Source organism: Salvelinus sp. IW2-2015, linkage group LG10 (genome assembly GCF_002910315.2).
Source record: "Salvelinus sp. IW2-2015 linkage group LG10, ASM291031v2, whole genome shotgun sequence".
Lineage (NCBI taxonomy): Eukaryota > Metazoa > Chordata > Actinopteri > Salmoniformes > Salmonidae > Salvelinus > Salvelinus sp. IW2-2015.
Window position 1 is genome coordinate 21,718,012 of NC_036850.1, and position 18,085 is coordinate 21,736,096.

The following is an 18,085-nucleotide window of genomic DNA, read 5'->3' on the forward strand; positions in this document are numbered from 1 at the left end:
TCCCCATATGTAAAATGGCACAACTTGAAGGCTACAGAACAACAAAACTGGATGCCATATCCATTCAAGACATACCGTGGAAGACGGAAAGGGCTCACTTAAAGAGTAAGGTCAAAGGTTTCATGATTTGCCAACCACCATTTTATTTTTAGCCAGGACAAAAGTAAGAATTTTCTATTCAACTCCAGGAGTGGACAGGATATGGGGTTCCTATGGAAACAGAGCCCATACATGCCTCTTACTACACAGAATGAGAAACCTACTGCCCCTTCGTAAATAAACAGTACACTATGTAGCCAATACTACCCTTCTCACAACTGTTACCTAGTAGACTCAGTACCATGATTTACAGATGACAAACATCTGCCATTTAATTTGTACATGTGCATACTAACAGTGAGTAACTTCATTGACAACACTTCCATGCATCACACTGGTGATGAAGCAAAAAAAAAAATCACCTCCCGTAATGACCATCCTAGGGAAAGAGTGTAATTTTGTACATGTATGAAACTGCGAGTTTGACTAACTCTAGTCTAATTGCTTAGGGTGTCCAGGGTCCTTCCCGGGATCATTTGTATGTAGGAGGACTGATAATCTCAGTTCTGGAGACTTTTAAAAAGGATATATTCCAAAGTGAATGAAAATAAAATTATGCCTACACAATCAAATTGAAATTTCCACCTCAGAAATGAGCCCAATAATATATTGGTTAAAAAGTAAATACATTAACATATTGGACCGTGCATATAGCCTATGCATGCTATTAGCAATAAACAGTATCRCCTGTAGCCCAACTGATGCAGCATAGTGCCTATAAATACATAGAGATGGATAAGCCCCATGCTTCAGCCCATTTACCCCAATGCACACTTATTATTCATAATTATTAAATGATGATTAATTACTATTCCCTCCAATAGATTTTTTTGGTTACTATTACAAAGTATGTAATTTAAGAGCGCTATGCCTAATGACCTCGATCACACTGACAGCGTCAATGCATTTTGGTACACCAGAAATGCATTAATTTCCAATGCAACGTTGCGTTTGTCTTGCAGAGGCAGTGCGTTCTGTGTGGTGCATACGATGGATTTATCAAAACATATGCGTCAAACTGTATGCATAGACTGCTTGACAGAAATGGTAGCAGAAGGTAAATGTTGAACATTTGTTCCACACATATCCAGATGCTGCTGTGTACTATTTTGCGCAGTGACGCTAATCGGTGTGATTAAGGTGTAAACCATGCTTAAAACTCCGGTTGTAACAGAATTTCTAAATTGATGCTGCAAGCAATTTTTAAGAGTAAAGAAATAAAACGCAGTAACAGTTAGGGATGTGCCCAAAAATATATTTAATAAGTTCACCGTTTAAAAACATACACTGCCTTCGGATTAAGACCCCTTGACTTTTTCCACTTTAAGTTACAGCCTCATTCTAAAATTGATTAAAMYCCCCCCCCCCATCAATCTACACACAATACCCCATAATGACAAAGCAAAAACTACATTTTTTATATTTGCCAATTTAAACTGAAACGTGACATTTACACAAGTATTAAGACCATTTACGCAGTACTATGTTAAAACACCTTTGGCAGCAATTACAGCCTTGAGTCTTCATGGCTATGACGCAACAAGCTTTGCACACCTGTATTTGTGGAGTTTCTCCCATTTTCCACCGCAGATCCTCTCAAGCTCTATTAGGTTGGATGTTCGATCGGGTTCAAGTCCAGGCTCTGGCTAGGCCACTCAAGGACATTCAGAGACTTGTCCTGAAGCCACTCCCGTGTTGTCTTGGCCGTGTGCTTAGGGTCGTTGTCCTGTTGGAAGGTGAACCTACACCCCAGTTGGAGGTCCTGAGAGCTCTGGTTCACGTATTAATCAAGGATCTCTGCACTTTGCTCATTTCATCTTTGCCTTGATCCTGACCAGACTCCCAGCCACTGCCACTGAAAAACATCCCCACAACATGATGCTGCCACCACCATGCTTCACCAGAGAATCTTGTTTCTCTTGGTCTGACAGTCCTTTAGGTGCCTCTAGGCAAACTCCAAGCGGGCTGTCATGTGCTTTTTACTGAGGAGTGGCTTCCATCTGACCACTCTACTGTAAAGGCCTGATTGGTGGAGTGCTGCAGACATGGTTGTCCTTCTGGAAGGGTTTTGGTACCCTTCCCCAGATCTGTGCCTCGACACAATCCTGTCTCGGAGCTCTACGGACAATTCCTTCAACCTCATKGCTTGGTTTTTGCTCCGACATGCACTGTCAACTGTGGGACCTTATATACACAGGTATGTGTGCCTTTCCAAATCATGTCCGATCAATTGAATTTACCACAGGTGGACTCAAAGTTGCAGAAACATTAAGGACGATCAATGGAAACAGGATACACCTGAGCTCAATTTCTAGTCTCATAGGAAAGGGTCTGAATACTCACAGTACGAGTCAAAAGTTGACACACCTACTCATTCAAGGGTTTCTTTATTGTAGAATAGTCTAGACATTACAACTATGTAATAACACATATGGAATCATGTAGTGACCAACAAAAAAAAGTGTTAAACAAATAAAAATATATTTTATATTTGAGATTCTAAGTAGCCACCCTTTGCCTTGATGACACCTTTGCACACTCTTGGCATTCTCTCAACCAGCTTATTGAGGTAGTCACCTGGAATGCATTTACATTAACACGTGTGCCTTGTTAAAAGTTCATTTGTGGAATTTCTTTCCTTCATAATGTGTTTGAGCCAATCAGTTATGTTGTAACAAGGTAGGGGTGGTATACAGAAGACAGCCCTATTTGGTAGAAGACCAAGTCCATATTATGGCAAGAACAGCACAAATAAGTAAAGAGAAACGACAGTCCATCGTTACTTTAAGACATGAAGGTCAGTCAATTCTGAAAATTCCAAGAACGTTGAATGTTTCTTCAAGTGCACTCGCAAAAACCATCAAGAGCTATGATGAAACTGCATCTYATGAGGACCGCCACAGGAAAGGAAAACCCAGAGTTTCCTCTGCTGCAGAGGATAAATTCATTYGMGTTACCAGCCTCAGAAATTGCAGCCCAAATAAATGCTTCAGAGTTCAAGTAACAGACACATCTCAACTTCAACTGTTCAGAGGAGACTGCGTGAATCAGGCGATCGTGGTTGAATTGCTGCAAAGAAACCACTACTAAAGGACACCAATAAGAGACTTGCTTGGGCCAAAAAAAAAGAGCAATGGACATCAGACTGGTGGTAATCTGTCCCTTGGTCTGATGAGTCCAAATTTTAGATTTTTGGTTCTAACCGCCGTGACTTTGTGAGACGCAGAGTAGGTGAACGGTTTCTCTCTGCATGTGTGATTCCCACCGTGAAACATGATGGTGGTGTGATGGTGCCTTGCTGGTGACACCGTCTGATTTATTTCAAATTCAAGACACACTTAACCAGTATGGCTACCACAGCATTCTGCAGCGAAACGCCATCCCATCTGGTTTRCACTTACTGGGACTATCATTTGTTCTCAACAGGACAATGACCCAACACACCTCCAGGCTGTGTAAGAGCTATTTGACCAAGAAGGAGAGTGATGTAGTGCTGCAATAGATGACCTGGCCAATTGAGATGGTTTGGGATGAGTTGGACCGCAGAGTGAAGGAAAAGCAGCCAACAAGTGCTCAACATATGTGGGAACTCCTTCAAGACTGTTGGAAAAGCATTCCAGGTGAAGCTGGTTGAGAGAATACCAAGAGTGTGCAAAGCTGTCAAGGCAAAGGGTGGCTACTTTGAAGAATCTCAAATATATTTTGATTTGTTTAACACTTTTTTGGTTACATGATTCCATGTGTTATTTCATAGTTTTGMTGTCTTCACTATTATTCTACAATGTAGAAAATATTAAAAATAAAGTAAAACCCTGGAATGAGTAGGTGTACAAACTTTTGACTGGTATGTAAATAATGTATCTGTACTTTGTTTTTAATAAATTTGCAAAACATTTTTAAAAACCTGTTTTCACTGTCATTATGGGGTATTGTGTGTAGATTGCTGAGCAAATAGTTTTATTTAACCCATTTTCGAATAAGGTTGTAACGTAACAAAATGTGGAAACAGTGAAGKGGTCTGAATACTTTCGGAAAGCACTGTATATCCATGTGAATTCACAAGACAGCTGCGCTGCTGCCAACGGTTTGGGTCTAACAGTGGTTCCCTTTCAGATGGTTTAGTGTTGCACCTGTACTACCATTACTGTAGCTCAATTCCACCTCCGCAAAGATTACATTTCCTTCTCAAAGTATAGCCATACAGGACTTAGCAGAGAAAGGCAAGCAACAGCAGCGATTTTTTCCAACTGGTAACGACCACAAAAAATAAAAATAAAGATTACTTCACTCCTTGTACTTCGGACTCCCGTTCTCGACTCCCATTTCTAAGTATCAAGAGTCACTTCCACTAGGAATTGACTCCTAAGACACTATTTTTGGAACATAGGAGACTGATTAGTTACCGTACCTTCGAGAACAAACACTCCCATCTGTCATAGTGAGCTTGCGAGGGACGGAGAGGGGCACAGTATAGGCAAGTCAGCCAACAGGCAGACATTCAGAACCGTGCACTAGGCCCATCTATAGGCAGTCAAAAGCTGTATCTCGCAACGGAATGCTGCATCTCGCAATTTCTTGGTTGCAAGGTCTTGCAACTTCAGTAAAGCAGGGCCTAATCAATGAATAGGCTAGAATATTCTACAAACAGACCAAAGACTGAACACACACTTGCATCATCAGCAAAGAGATGGGGTGTAATCATTAGTCCAAACAGTTGCAACATTTTGCAACTAAAACAAGTTTCTATTGGACAAGTCCAGGCAAGTCCCTTCCCATTTCGTTCCGTTTGCTTCCATATAAGAAACATAATGAATACGTCCCAGGCGAGCCAGCGCGAGGGAGAGAGAGGGGGCGGGCAGGCAGGCAGGCAGAAAAGTGRTACACATACTTTGTGATGTACATAATGTAGATAGATACCTTCTCTCGTCAAACATATCATTCCAAAATCATGGGCATTAATATGGAGTTGTTCCCCCCTTTGCTGCTATAACAGTCTCTACTCTCCTGGGAAGGTTTTCCACTACACGTAACATTTCCGCGGGGACTTGATTCCATTCAGCCACAAAAGCATTAGTGAGGTCGGACACTGATGTTGGGCGATTAGGCCTGGCTCGCAGTGGGCGTTCCAATTCACCCCAAATGTGTTCGATGGGGGTTGAGGTCAGGGCTTTGTGCAGGCCAGTCAAGTTCATCCACACCGATCAACAAACCATTTCTGTATGGACCTCGCTTTGTGCATTGTCATGATACAGGAAAAGGGCCTTCCCCAAACTGTTGCCACAAAGTTGGAAGCGCAGAATCGTCTAGAATGTCATTGTATGCTGTAGCGTTAAGATTTCCCTTCACTGGAACTATTATTTATCCTCCAAACCTTAGTTGGCTCTATGCATTCAGGCAGGTAGCGTTCTCCTGGCATCCGCCAAAACTGCCAGATGGTGAAGCGTGATCCATCACTCCAAAGAACGCGTTTCCACTGCTCCAGAATCCATGGCAGTGAGTTTTACACCACTCCTGCCGACACTTTGCATTCCCATGTTGATCTTAGGCTTGTGTGCAGCTGCTCGGCCATGGAAACCCATTTCATGAAGCTCCTGACGAACTCTTATTGTGTCGAAGTTGCTTCCAGAGGCAGTTTGGAACGTGTTAAGTTAGCATTGCAACCGAGGACAGGCGAGGTTTACGCTCTTCAGAACTCAGTGGTCCCGTTCTGTGAGCTTGTGTGACMTAACACTTCGCAGCTGAGCTGCTGTTGCTCCTAGACATTTCCACTTCACAATAACCACACTCACAGTTGACCGGGGCAGCTTAAGCAGGGCAGAAATTTGCTAAACTGACTTGTTAGAAAGGTGGCATCCTATGACAGGACCAAGTTGAAAGTCACTGAGCTCTTCGGTAAGGCCAGTCTACTGACAGTGTTTGTCTATGGAGATTGCATGGCTATGTGCTCAATTTTATGTGGCTGAAATAGCCGAATCCACTATTTTGAAGGGGTGTCCACATACTTTTCACAAATTCACTAAAGTTTGCCTCTTCCTCTGGTCCTCAAATTTCCCCATGCCTTTATAGTTAGTCTATAACACGGACAATAATATGGTTTTTGATAACTGCACTGCAATTTAAATTAATAATAGCAAATGGGATCCCCCTCTATAAAAAAAACAAAAGGCCAAAACTGCTTTCAAAAGAGTTTTCCCGCAATTGCATTAAGAACTGTTGTGCAATGACTGCTTGTCAGAATACATGTTTCCCTCCCTATGGCTCTCGCAACTTAAATGCACCTCGAGAAGACTATTTCTAGAACACACAACAAGCARACTAGGTAAAAAAATATATAATAATGAAAAAAATTAAATAAGTCAACTGTTCTACTATGGGGCTGTTTTTGATTTAATAACATTACATGGTAAAAACAGTAGCAATGGAAAGTTACATCCTGAGTGATAAAGTATAGGCTTTGAATTACTTCGCCAGCAGCTACAGTAGGCTACACAGCGCTGTTTGAGTTGAGCGCCAAGGTGCTGAGCATTTGACTATTTAATAACCATTCATCTGAAATCGGGAGTGTCAGCAACAATCATACATGTCAGTTCAGTGCACACAGCGTAACAATTATTTATTTTTTWAAATCAGAATACACTTATTTAGGAATTTATTTCATAGAACAACAATGCTTCAGTATGTATTAGGCTGTCATCTACAAAARAATTGACCTCTCCAGAATCCATATGATGGAAATCAGTCAGAGTGACAAAGAACTTTAGCCCCTCTGACAGACTCACAGGGAGGAAAATAACTGAGAGCAGGCTTGCACTGGTTTCCCAGGATACGGCAGGCTGAGATTTCCCCTCTGGAAGCCCCTCAGTTCACCATCCCCCATACTAGAGACTGACTGCGGAAGAGTCTGGATTTATGGGGTGTCCTTCAGCTTTGACGTATTACAATGCTATATTTATGTAACCATCTTAAGTATGTGTAACTACAAAAAAGGTCATTGGGGAATCATGAATTTTGCTTGATATGAACCTACAGGAAACTGCTTGTGCATTCTGAAAGAGTCCCTGCTGCTAACTAGGCTAACTTATCAAAACATCGTCAATGAATGATCAATTCCCCCAAGAATACTATATTTTTAAGACCAAGAAACCTATCAGGTCAAGACTAGCTGTGTGTCTTAAAAATGGAAATGCCTCCTGAGACGCAAATGCTGTAACTTCTATTTGGCCTASACTTGAGCAGTCCATGGGTAAGTCAAAGGGGAAAATAACCTTGTAGCATCTTGTACTAAGCCTGACCTGAAAGTGAATGACAGCTCTAGCCTTTGATTTTCAATAGCTGGAATGATGCCCAGACACACATGAAGTAGGATTTATGGTTCAAAGATAGAAGTATAAGCTGTTTTGGAATAGGCCTAATTCATCTGTATTGGTGTCAGGAAWCTGTTAATATCCTAGGAAGGGGTGTTGTTGACACTTACTTTGCCTACGTATAACCTCCACAAAAAGACAAGGAGTCCCAGGGCTTCTCTTTGAGACATTTTTTTAAGTTGTTATTGGCACTACCACTGTCAGAGCCTAGGCAATGTGGCTGTGGCATGCATAAGGCCTATTCATCAATGTGATTTTTCTGCCAATAACAAACAGAAAAGCCATGTTTACCATGTACCATGTTTATGCCATGCCTAACATTTACTCTACAAATATGACGCACAGATTATGTATGGAAATCATTTTCCTGACACACAAAAATACTATTGCTGTTTAATTTGATGTAGTCTACTTAGCCTACTGTATGGGAATAGAGCAATAATTAATTGTTTGGTCTCAAGAGAGAAATCTCATTCAGGGTTAGCACTGATTAAAGGGCACAGAGATTTAAATATATGTTATTGAGAAATACAGGATGAGGCAACCTCCACTTGTATGGCTTCATTTCTGACCCAGTAGCCATGGCCTTCACATGTCTGAAAGACATTGATAGTTGAAGGATTATGTCAGACCCTCAACCTAGCTGATTGGAGGGACTGGATGGAACTAATCATCTATCAAGCTATTTCAGATCTGTGAACACCCAAGGGGAAGGGAATAAGGTTTGAAATGGGACCTGGTTACCGTCTTTCCAGGCGTAGTTTTGAAGAGGTTCAAACCTGGCTAACATTGCCTTCCTGCTACACCTGTTTTTTCTATGACATTCTTGAGAGTGCTGCTTCCCTCAGGATCTAGGAATTCATCTAGGAATTCATCTGAGACTAGCCCTCGGGGGCCACCAGTCAGAAGAAACTCCAGTGAAAATTGCAAAACAAAAAAGTCCTGCCATTTTTGCTACAAAACCCTCGTAGTCCTATATTTCATAGCCAGAATTAGGTGAAAACAAAACCATGCAACACTAGAATCAATCCTGTTCATCTGGGATTTGTTACACCCCCTCCCCCATCAAAGATTCCATTGTGACATTGTAAACCCTGATGAGAGTCTGAGAGAACAGCATATTCTAAGCATTGCAGCATGAGCAACACTAGAATGCTTTGTTAACTTTTGGGGTAGGGGGCAGTATTTTCACGTCCGGATGAAAAGCATGCCCAGAGTAAACGGCCTGCTTCAAAGCCATAAAAGCTAGAATATGCATATTATTAGTAGATTTGGATAGAAAACACTCTGAAGTTTCTAAAACTGTTTGAATGATGTCTGTGAGTATAAAATAACTTCTATGGCAGGCAAAAACCTGAGAAAAAATCCAACCAGGAAGTGGGAAAACTAAGGTTGGTGGGTTTTCAACTCAGCTCCTATTGAAGATAGTGGGATATTGGTAATGTTGCACTTCCTAAGGCTTCCACTAGATGTCAACAGTCTTTAGAACGTTGTCTGATGCCTCTACTGTGAAGTGGGAGCGAATGAGACGGGAATGAGTCAGCAGCCACGAGCTGACCATGCGCGTTCACATGAGAGTTAGCTCCCGTTCCATTTGCTTTTCTGAAGACAAAAGGAATTCTCCGGTTGGAACATTATTGAAGAATTATGTTAAAAACATCCTAAAGATTAATTCAATACATCGTTTGACATGTTTCTACTGACTGTTACGGAACTTTTTTACATTGTCTGCTTTTAGTGAACGCACTTCGTGACTTTGGATTTGTTTACCAAACGTGCAAACAAAAGTAACTATTTGAACAAAAATGGACATTACCGAACAAAACTAACATTTCTTGTGGAAGTGGGAGTCCTGGGAGTGCATTCCGACGAAGATCAGCAAAGGTAAGTGAAGATTTATAATGTTACTTCTGACTTCTGTTGACTGCATAATATAGCGGATATATATTTGTGTCTTTGTTGGGCTCTGAGCRCCGACTCAGATTATTGCATGGTTTGCTTTTTTGAAATCTGACACAGCGGTTGCATTAAGGAGAAGTGCATCTAAAATKCCATGCATTACAGTTGTATCTTTTAGCAATGTTTATTATGACTATCCCTGTAAATTGATGTGGCGCTCTGCAAAATCAAAGGATGTTTTGGAACTTCTGAACGTAAGGCGCCAATGTAAACTCAGAATTGTGGATATAAATATGAACTTTACCGAACAAAACATACATGTATTGTGTGACATGAAGTCCTATGAGTGTCATCTGATGAAKATCATCAAAGGTTAGTGATTGATTTGATCTATATTTCTGCTTTTTGTGAATCCTCTCTTGGCTGGAAAAATGGCTGTGTTATTCTGTGAATAGGCACTCACCTAACATAATCGTTTGGTTTGCTTTCGTCGTAAAGCCTTTTTGAAATCGGACACTGTGGCTGGATTTACAACAAGTGTATCTTTAAAATGGTGTAAAATACATGTATGTTTGAGGAATTTTAATTATGGGATTTCTGTTGTTTTGAATTTGGCGCCCTGCACTTTCACTGGCTGTTGAAGAGGTGGGGCGCTACCGTCTCACCTACCCTAGAGAGGTTAATGGAAATATCACTCTAGTTAGTTGAAAGAATAGACAAAGCCATGAGACAAAAATAGATATATTGTAACTATTGTGCTCATGTGCTGACTCTCACACACGTAACAGGACACAAAATGAAAAATGATCTGCTGATCAATACATTAGTTACACTGACAACCAAAACTAACAACTGGTCCATGGTCAGAGACAGGGCATTGGATCAGGTCAGGGAGGAGTGAACACAGAGGCAGGAATCTGCAGAGCAATGCATTTATTTCCATAGCAACAGAGCAGTGACATAAATCAACAGGGATATCTGTGATAAGAGGGTTTATCTAAGAGGAACATGATGCAACAAATCAAAGAGCTTCTCAGTATTGTTGGAAAGATGCAGTCTGACAAAGTCCTCTCTCTACAGGCAAACAAATCCAGGTGAATATTAGGCCAATTGTCCTACCAGTAGTGTTTCCGCCAAACTGACTTGATGCAGATAAAAATCAGTGCATGATGACAGTGCATTCGGAAAGTATTCAGACCCCTTGACGTTTTCCACATTTGTTATGTTACAGCCTTATTYTAAAATAGATTAAATAGAATCCTCAGCAGTCTACACACAATACCCCATAATGACAAAGCAAAAACAGGTTGATGTGTTTGCAAATGTATATAAATGTTTTAAAAAAAATAAAAAAATAACCTTATTTACGTAAGTACTCAGACCCTTTCCTATGAGACTCAAAATTAAGCTCCGGTGCATCCTGTTCCCATTGATCATCCTTGAGATGTTTCTACAACTTGATTGGAGTCCACCTRTGGTAAATTCAATTGATTGGACATTATTTGGAAAGGCACACACACCTGTCTATATAAAAAAGGCCCCACAGTTGACAGTGCATGTCAGAGCAAAAACCAAGTCGAGGTCCAAGGAATTGTCCATAGAGCTCCAAGACAGGATTAGGTCGATGCACAGATCTGGGTAAGAGTACCAAAACATTTCTGCAGCATTGAAGGTCCCCAAGAACACCATGGCCTCCATCATTCTTAAATGGAAGAAGTTTGGAACCACCAAGACTCATCCTAGAGCTGGCCGCCCGGCCAAACTGAGCAATCGGGGGAGAAGGGCCTTGGTCAGGGAGGTGACCAAGAACCCGATGGTCACTCTGACAGAGCTCTAGAGTTCCTCTGTTGAGATGGGAGAACCTTCTAGAAGGACAACCATCTCTGCAGCACTCCACCAATCAGGCCTTTATGGTAGAGTGGCCAGACGGAAACCACTTCTCAGAAAAAAAGCACGACAGCCCGCTAGGAGTTTGCCAAATGGCACCTAAAGGACTCAGACCATGAGAAACAAGATGATCTGGTCTGATGAAACCAAGATCGAACTCTTTGGCCTGAATGCAAGCATCACATCTGGAGGAAACCTGGCACCATCCCTACGGTGAAGCATGGTAGTGGCAGCATCATGCTGTGGGGTCAGTGGCAAGGATTGGGAGACTAATCAGGATCAAGGCAAAGATGAACGGAGCAAAGTAGAGAGAACCTTGATGAAAAGCGCTCAGGATCTCAGACTGGGGCAAAGGTTCACCTTCCAACATGACAACAACCCTAAGCACACAGCCAAGACAATGCAGGGGTTGCACAAGTCTCTGAATGTCCTTGAGTGGCCCAGGAAGAGCCCAGACATGATCAAACTAGAGGTCGACCGATTAATCGGGGCCGATTTCAAGTTTTCATAACAATCGGAAATCTGTATTTTTGGGCGCCGATTTGCCTTTTTTTTTTTTACACCTTTATTTAATCTTTATTTAACTAGGCAAGTCAGTTAAGAACACATTCTTATTTTCAATGACGGCCTAGGAACGTTCTGCCTTCAGGGGCAGAACGACAGAGTTTTAACCTTGTCAGCTCGGGGGATTCAATCTTGCAACCTTACAGTTAACTAGTCCAATGCTCTAACATCTGATTACATTGCACTCCACGAGGAGCCTGCCTGTTAGCGAATGCAGTAAGCTAAGGTAAGTTGCTAGCTAGCATTAAACTTATCTTGTAAAAAACAATCAATCAATGACTGTCATTGCTCCAATGTGTACTTAACCATAAACATCAATGCCTTTCTTAAAATCAATACACAAGTATATATTTTTAAACCTGCATATCTAGCTAAAAGAAATCCAGGTTAGCAGGCAATATTAACCAGGTGAAATTGCGTCATTTCTCTTGCGTTCAATGCACGCAGAGTCAGGGTATATGCAACAGTTTGGGCCGCCTGGCTCTTTACGAAATAATTTGCCAGAATTTTACGTAATTATGACAACATTGAAGGTTGTGCAATGTAACAGGAATATTTAGACTCATGGATGCCACCCGTTAGATAAAATACGGAACAGAATAAACGTTTTGTTTTCGAGGTGATAGTTTCCAGATTAGTCAAAGGTATATGGTTTAGAGAGAAATAGTCGACGCGTTATAATTCCTGTAATAACTTGCGGCTGAATTCAAAAGGGGTTCCTTCGTCTATTTTAACCGTTCATGTCTCCACAGAGAATGTCTTGATCTACTTCAAATAAGGTCTGTGTTTCGTGCAGGCTTTAACCGCCTCGACGTTTTGATACCCGTGTAAATTCTCACTAGGATAAGGTAACGTGTGTCAACATATTTTTCATAAATCCACTCTACAAAAAAAAACTGATCTTCACTTATATTTAGCCAATATTGATCAGAGTTACCTTGTCCTATGGATATCTACACAGTTTATAAAATTGGCACGGTGATGTAAGCCTACACGAAACAGACCTTATTTTAAGTGATCTAAAAAATATCCTATGGAATAAATGAAGGAACCGCTTTTCAGATTTTGCTAGAAGGTGTCATGGAATTATGACTCGCCTTTGGTTGTCAATTCTTACCATGCCCATTATTAAAAATAGGATTTCCAGCATATAGAAATGTAAAGTTTTTGTTTTCAACATTCATCACAGGTAACTTAAACCTATTTTTATTCAAACAGTTGAGAGATTTGTCTCTAAGCAGACTCTTCAGTCTCATTGTCACTTCAGAGCTGTGTGTGTGTGTGTGTGTGTGTATTATGTATTAATGTATTATATTAAGTTAAAATAAAAGTGTTCATTGTTTCAGTATTGTTGCAATTGTCATTATTACAAAAATGTGTGTGTGTATATATATTAAAATTTTATATATATATATATATATATATATATATATATATAAAATTTTTATATTTTATATATATATTATATATATATATATTATATATATATATATATATATATATATATATATATTAAATAAAAATAAATAAAAAGTGGGTACATATATATATCGGCCGATTAATCGGTATTGGCTTTTTTGTCCTCCAATAATCGGTATCGGCATTGAAAAATCATAATCGGTCGACCTCTAGATCAAACATCTCTGGAGAGACCTGAAAATAGCTGTGCAGCAACACTCCCCATCCAACCTAGCAGAGCTTGAGAGGATCTGCAAAGAGGAATGAGAGAAACTCTTCAAATACAGGCGTGTCAACCTTACGGCATGTCACCATGTCGAACAATTTTACAGAATTTTCCTGTTTCCATCACAGCGGTTGTAATTTTTATTTATTATACAGTATGACTTTACTTGCATGAAAACTGGATGGAAACGTGGTTTAAGTCAAGTCAATCTCCATAGAGGATGATTTCTCCAATCTGCATGTAGTAAAACAAACTCCTGTAAAGTACAATATCTCCTCAAGCTATGGATGACAGGCAATAATGCAATGTCTGAAAATGTGACAAGCTCAAAGCAAACAGAAACCCAACGGTAAAGAGGGGGCAGTGACAAATCTGTGTGTTGGAAATGTTGGTTTACTACAGAGGAGAGATGAGATGACCAACAACTGGTCTATACTCAAACTCAGTGACACATTTAGGCTACTAACAGTATTTGGCCTATTTTTATATATATATATATATATATATATATATATAATATCTCAAAACCAGAGACAGTAGCATTGACAACCTGATACCACAATGATAAAATGGCCCAAAAATGAGATGTTTATATTGGTAAAAACTTGCCCATTCTTCAGATCACTTGTGGAGCAACAAGATATTAGGCAGATGGTCATACTTTTTCCCCCCTCTCTCCAAACTGCAGCAACCCAAACAGGAAATACATTCCACAAGACCAAAGGAGGCAGACATGGCAATAGAAGCTGCCTTTAGCTCAACAACAATACCAAAGACCTCTGGGTTGTAGTAGCACATGAGGGGATTATTCAAATCCTTTAATAAGGTTGTCAGTTGAGTTGGACAGTACTGATTGAAATGTGTCTTACGTGTGTAACATTCAGCCACACTGGAGGTGGGGAAATAAGTGAGAATGCTATTCATGGACTACAGCTCAGCATTCATCACCAAGATAGGGACCCTGGGATTGAACCCCCTCTGCAACTGGATCCTGGACTTCCTGACTTGCCAGCCTCAGGTGGTGAGGGTATGCTCAATTATCAGATAATCGTGTAACTGACAATTATGAACAATAACCATGAACAAAAGCAATTCATTATAATATTCTTAATACATTCATTTTTAGGAGAAGGGGGAATTCAACTTTATRTTCAAACAGATAAAGTTTACCCAATAGCAGTTAAGTTTTACATGAAGTGGGTAAAATTGGTAATCATTTCACGAGCAGAGCGGCACAGTCGGGAGGAGAAGCTTCATTTCCAAAAGTCCCTAGCGGTCAAAACCCATTCGGTTTTGAGATGCGTTTTCACCAAAGCTGTGTTTTATTCATTACATATGTCGAAGATCATTTTCAAAGATGCATTTAAAAGCTCAAAACATTTAACAATAATGAGAATTATGATAATGACAGGTTACATTTGCATAACAATTAATCGTTACCCAAAATTCCATAATCATCACAGCCCTAGCAACAACGCCTCTGCCACGTTGACCCTCAACACGGGGGCCCCTCTGGGGTTTGTGCTTAGTGGTCTCCCTGTTTACGAAGACTGCGTGGCCACGCACGACTCCAACATCATCAAGTTTGACGACAACACAGTGGTAGGTCTGATCACCGACAGCGATGAGTCAGCCTATAAGAAGGAGGTCAGAGACTTAGCAGTGTGGTGCCAAAACAACAACCTCAATAAGACCAAAGCGATGATCGTGCACTATAGGAGAAAGAGGGGAGAGCATGCCCCCATCAACATCAACGGGGCTGTTGTAGAATGGGCCGAGAGCTTCAAGTTCCTTGGACAGCCCATACATCACTGGGGCCGAGCTTCCTGCCATCCAGGACCACTATATCAGGCAGTGTCAGAGGAATGCCCGATTGCCTAAGACTCCAGCAACCCACGCCATAGKTGGGCAAATGGTACCAGTGTATCGGCTCTCGGACCAACAGGTTCAGAGACAGCTTCTACCCCCAAACCATAAGACTGCTACATAGCCAACTAATGGTACCTGAACTATCTGCCCTGACTACCTTGCACTGACCCTATGCGCATGTGCACACATACACAAACTACATCCCACAAAACCTCCCACACACACTCCTTCTAGTCTGTTCTTTATTTTACTCTTATTATCCATCCTGATGCCTAGTCACTTTACCCTGCCTTCATGTACATATCTACCAAAAATACCTCTTACCTCCGCACATTGATCTGGTACTCCATGTATATACTGTAGCTCCATTCTTGTGTATGTTATTCCACGTTACCATTTTATTATTAAACTGCATCGTTGGGAAGGACTCATAAGCAAGCATTTCATGATAACGTCTACACCAGTTGTATTCGGATCAAGACAAATAAAATTTGATTTGAGTGGGAAGATACTGTACTACTGGCATATATCTTGGCAAAATGTGTCAAATTCTCAATCCAACATTACCGCCCAAGCAGAAACTATAACAGTCAACAAATCATGCAATACCCAGATCAATGTATTACATCGAAAACAACGGTGCAGCATTATTGATATTATCTATCAAACAAGCTACCAAATGCACCGGATAGCAAGTGCTTCTCCCGTTCTTAGGATGCAGCAAACTTGTTTACCTGTTACTCACTGGTTAGCTTGCTATAACACAAGCAAATGTTTGTGAAAGCGAGACATAACGCAACCTAGATATACTAGCACGGCTAAATACCGATAGAGTGTAAAGTCAGTAGATATCTAGCTAACTACAATAAGCAGATATGAGCTCGGAAGACCAGTTGTGGGGTGGTTGATTTTCTTTCAAGTAAAGAGGTCGCAAAATTTCCCAACCAGCTCGCTAATTGTTATAAAAAGCAACATTAGATTTGACCTACTATAAATCGGTGATAATCTTTCAAATCCGACCAGCTTGGTACTACCCGGTTGTGAGGTCAGTTCAAGTGAGCCGACAACCAGCTTTGAAGCATAGAAAAATGCATAGACGTAGCTCGTAGGCTAGTATTTATGAATCTGATCACTATTTAGCAGGAAGGTGCAATTAAATCTCCGCAAGCGCAGTACACCGGTTTCATCGAAACTCATGCAKACAACACGGGGCACTATGTTGCAAGCTATTAATATGGTCTTTTAACGCCCTAAACTAAAACGCCTCTGTCAGGCTCGAGTGGAGAAAAAGTTCGGCAACATAATAGTTACACAAAATACATAAGAAACTATCACTGTAACAAACGCTACCCGGTTTGGAAAAGCATTTTTTATTGTATTTATTTAACCTTTACTTAACTAGGCAAGTCAGTTATGAATACATTCTTATTTACAATGACGGCCTACCGGGGAAGAGTGGGTTATCTGCCTTGTTCAGGGGCAGAACGACATATTTAGCTTGTTAGTTCGGGGATTCGATCCAGCAACCTTTCGGTTACTGTCCCAACGCTCTAACCACTAGTCCCCATAATTCACACACCCAAAGATCTAACGTTAGCAGCCAGGTAACTAGTAATTTTGGCTGTACATTTTCAGAATTACCATAGACTATTAGGGTTCCCTACCGATTATAGCTTAGTTACCTAGCATTAGTTAGCTATCTACCTTCCCTGACACTCGAAAGACACTCCTTGAAATTGCCTCGCAGGGAGGGCAAAGAGACAACATATTTGCAAAAACAATGTCCCGAAACCAAACAAATCACACTAGCTAACGTTAGTTAGTCCACATCTACATTATATCAGGGATATCTTAAAATACATACTAAAAGCCAGTTCACTACCAAGTATTCATAGTTTGGATATCTTAGAATTTCTAGCAACTGTTGCTAAAATTGTAGGTTTCTGGTTAGTAGCTACTGAACGACCACAGCTAACTAGCTAGTTATCGACAACTAATGTTAGCTGTCTAGGTACTGTAGCTAGTACTCTGCGACGTTTTTTTTAAGCTAGCACACAATACAAACAAATCTAATACAACTGGCACAGTAGGGTACTATCCCTTGTTACAACAACTGTTATTTGTGACGAGAGTAAATGTGTTAAGCGGTTTCAGATAAAAACGTTTTTAATCAAAGTACAGTTGATAAGCGCATCACTTACCAGTTAGCTAGGCATCCACCCTCTTGACATCGAATGAAGTCTGTATACAACGGATGTGACGTTTCTCTATATAAACCAGAGCGCGTGAGCTAAACTACAAACCTTCGGTTGATCACACGGTTCAGACACACTCAAAAACCTCGAATTCGAAGTGAATGCAGAGGTGAAAGCTTCAGATATTAACCAATTTTTATAACAGCATTACTTCATCACAAATATTATGTTTTATGTAGATAACATGGCATGACATTAGTTACAAATTCAAGTGTGGAAGAACAATACATTATGCTTCTAATAACTAATTTCATCATGATTTGAATCGATTATTTGTATTTATAAACAAACCCACTGAAACGGTAGAAAATATTTTTTGCTCCAAGAATCGAATTGTCACACAAAGGTATTTAGGTATATTCCGTGGAGTTATCCGTCCTCTAGTGGTCTTTTTAAACCGAATAGGCGAAGTATCACTTATCAAACGCTAGAGTGCTACAAAGATTCGACACTAACATGTCTCC

The 18,085-nt window shown here is 40.5% G+C and overlaps 1 protein-coding gene across 1 annotated transcript in view; it reads right to left on the reverse strand.

The window, feature by feature from the left end:
• garre1 (granule associated Rac and RHOG effector 1) overlaps nt 1-16,414 on the reverse strand; it is a 37,549-nt gene extending 21,135 nt beyond the window's left edge. The window contains exon 1 of the mRNA XM_070445472.1: nt 16,356-16,414. The gene's annotated coding sequence lies outside the window, so the exon portion shown is untranslated. The remainder of the gene's footprint in view (nt 1-16,355) is intronic.
• Between the last annotated feature and the right edge of the window lie 1,671 nt (nt 16,415-18,085).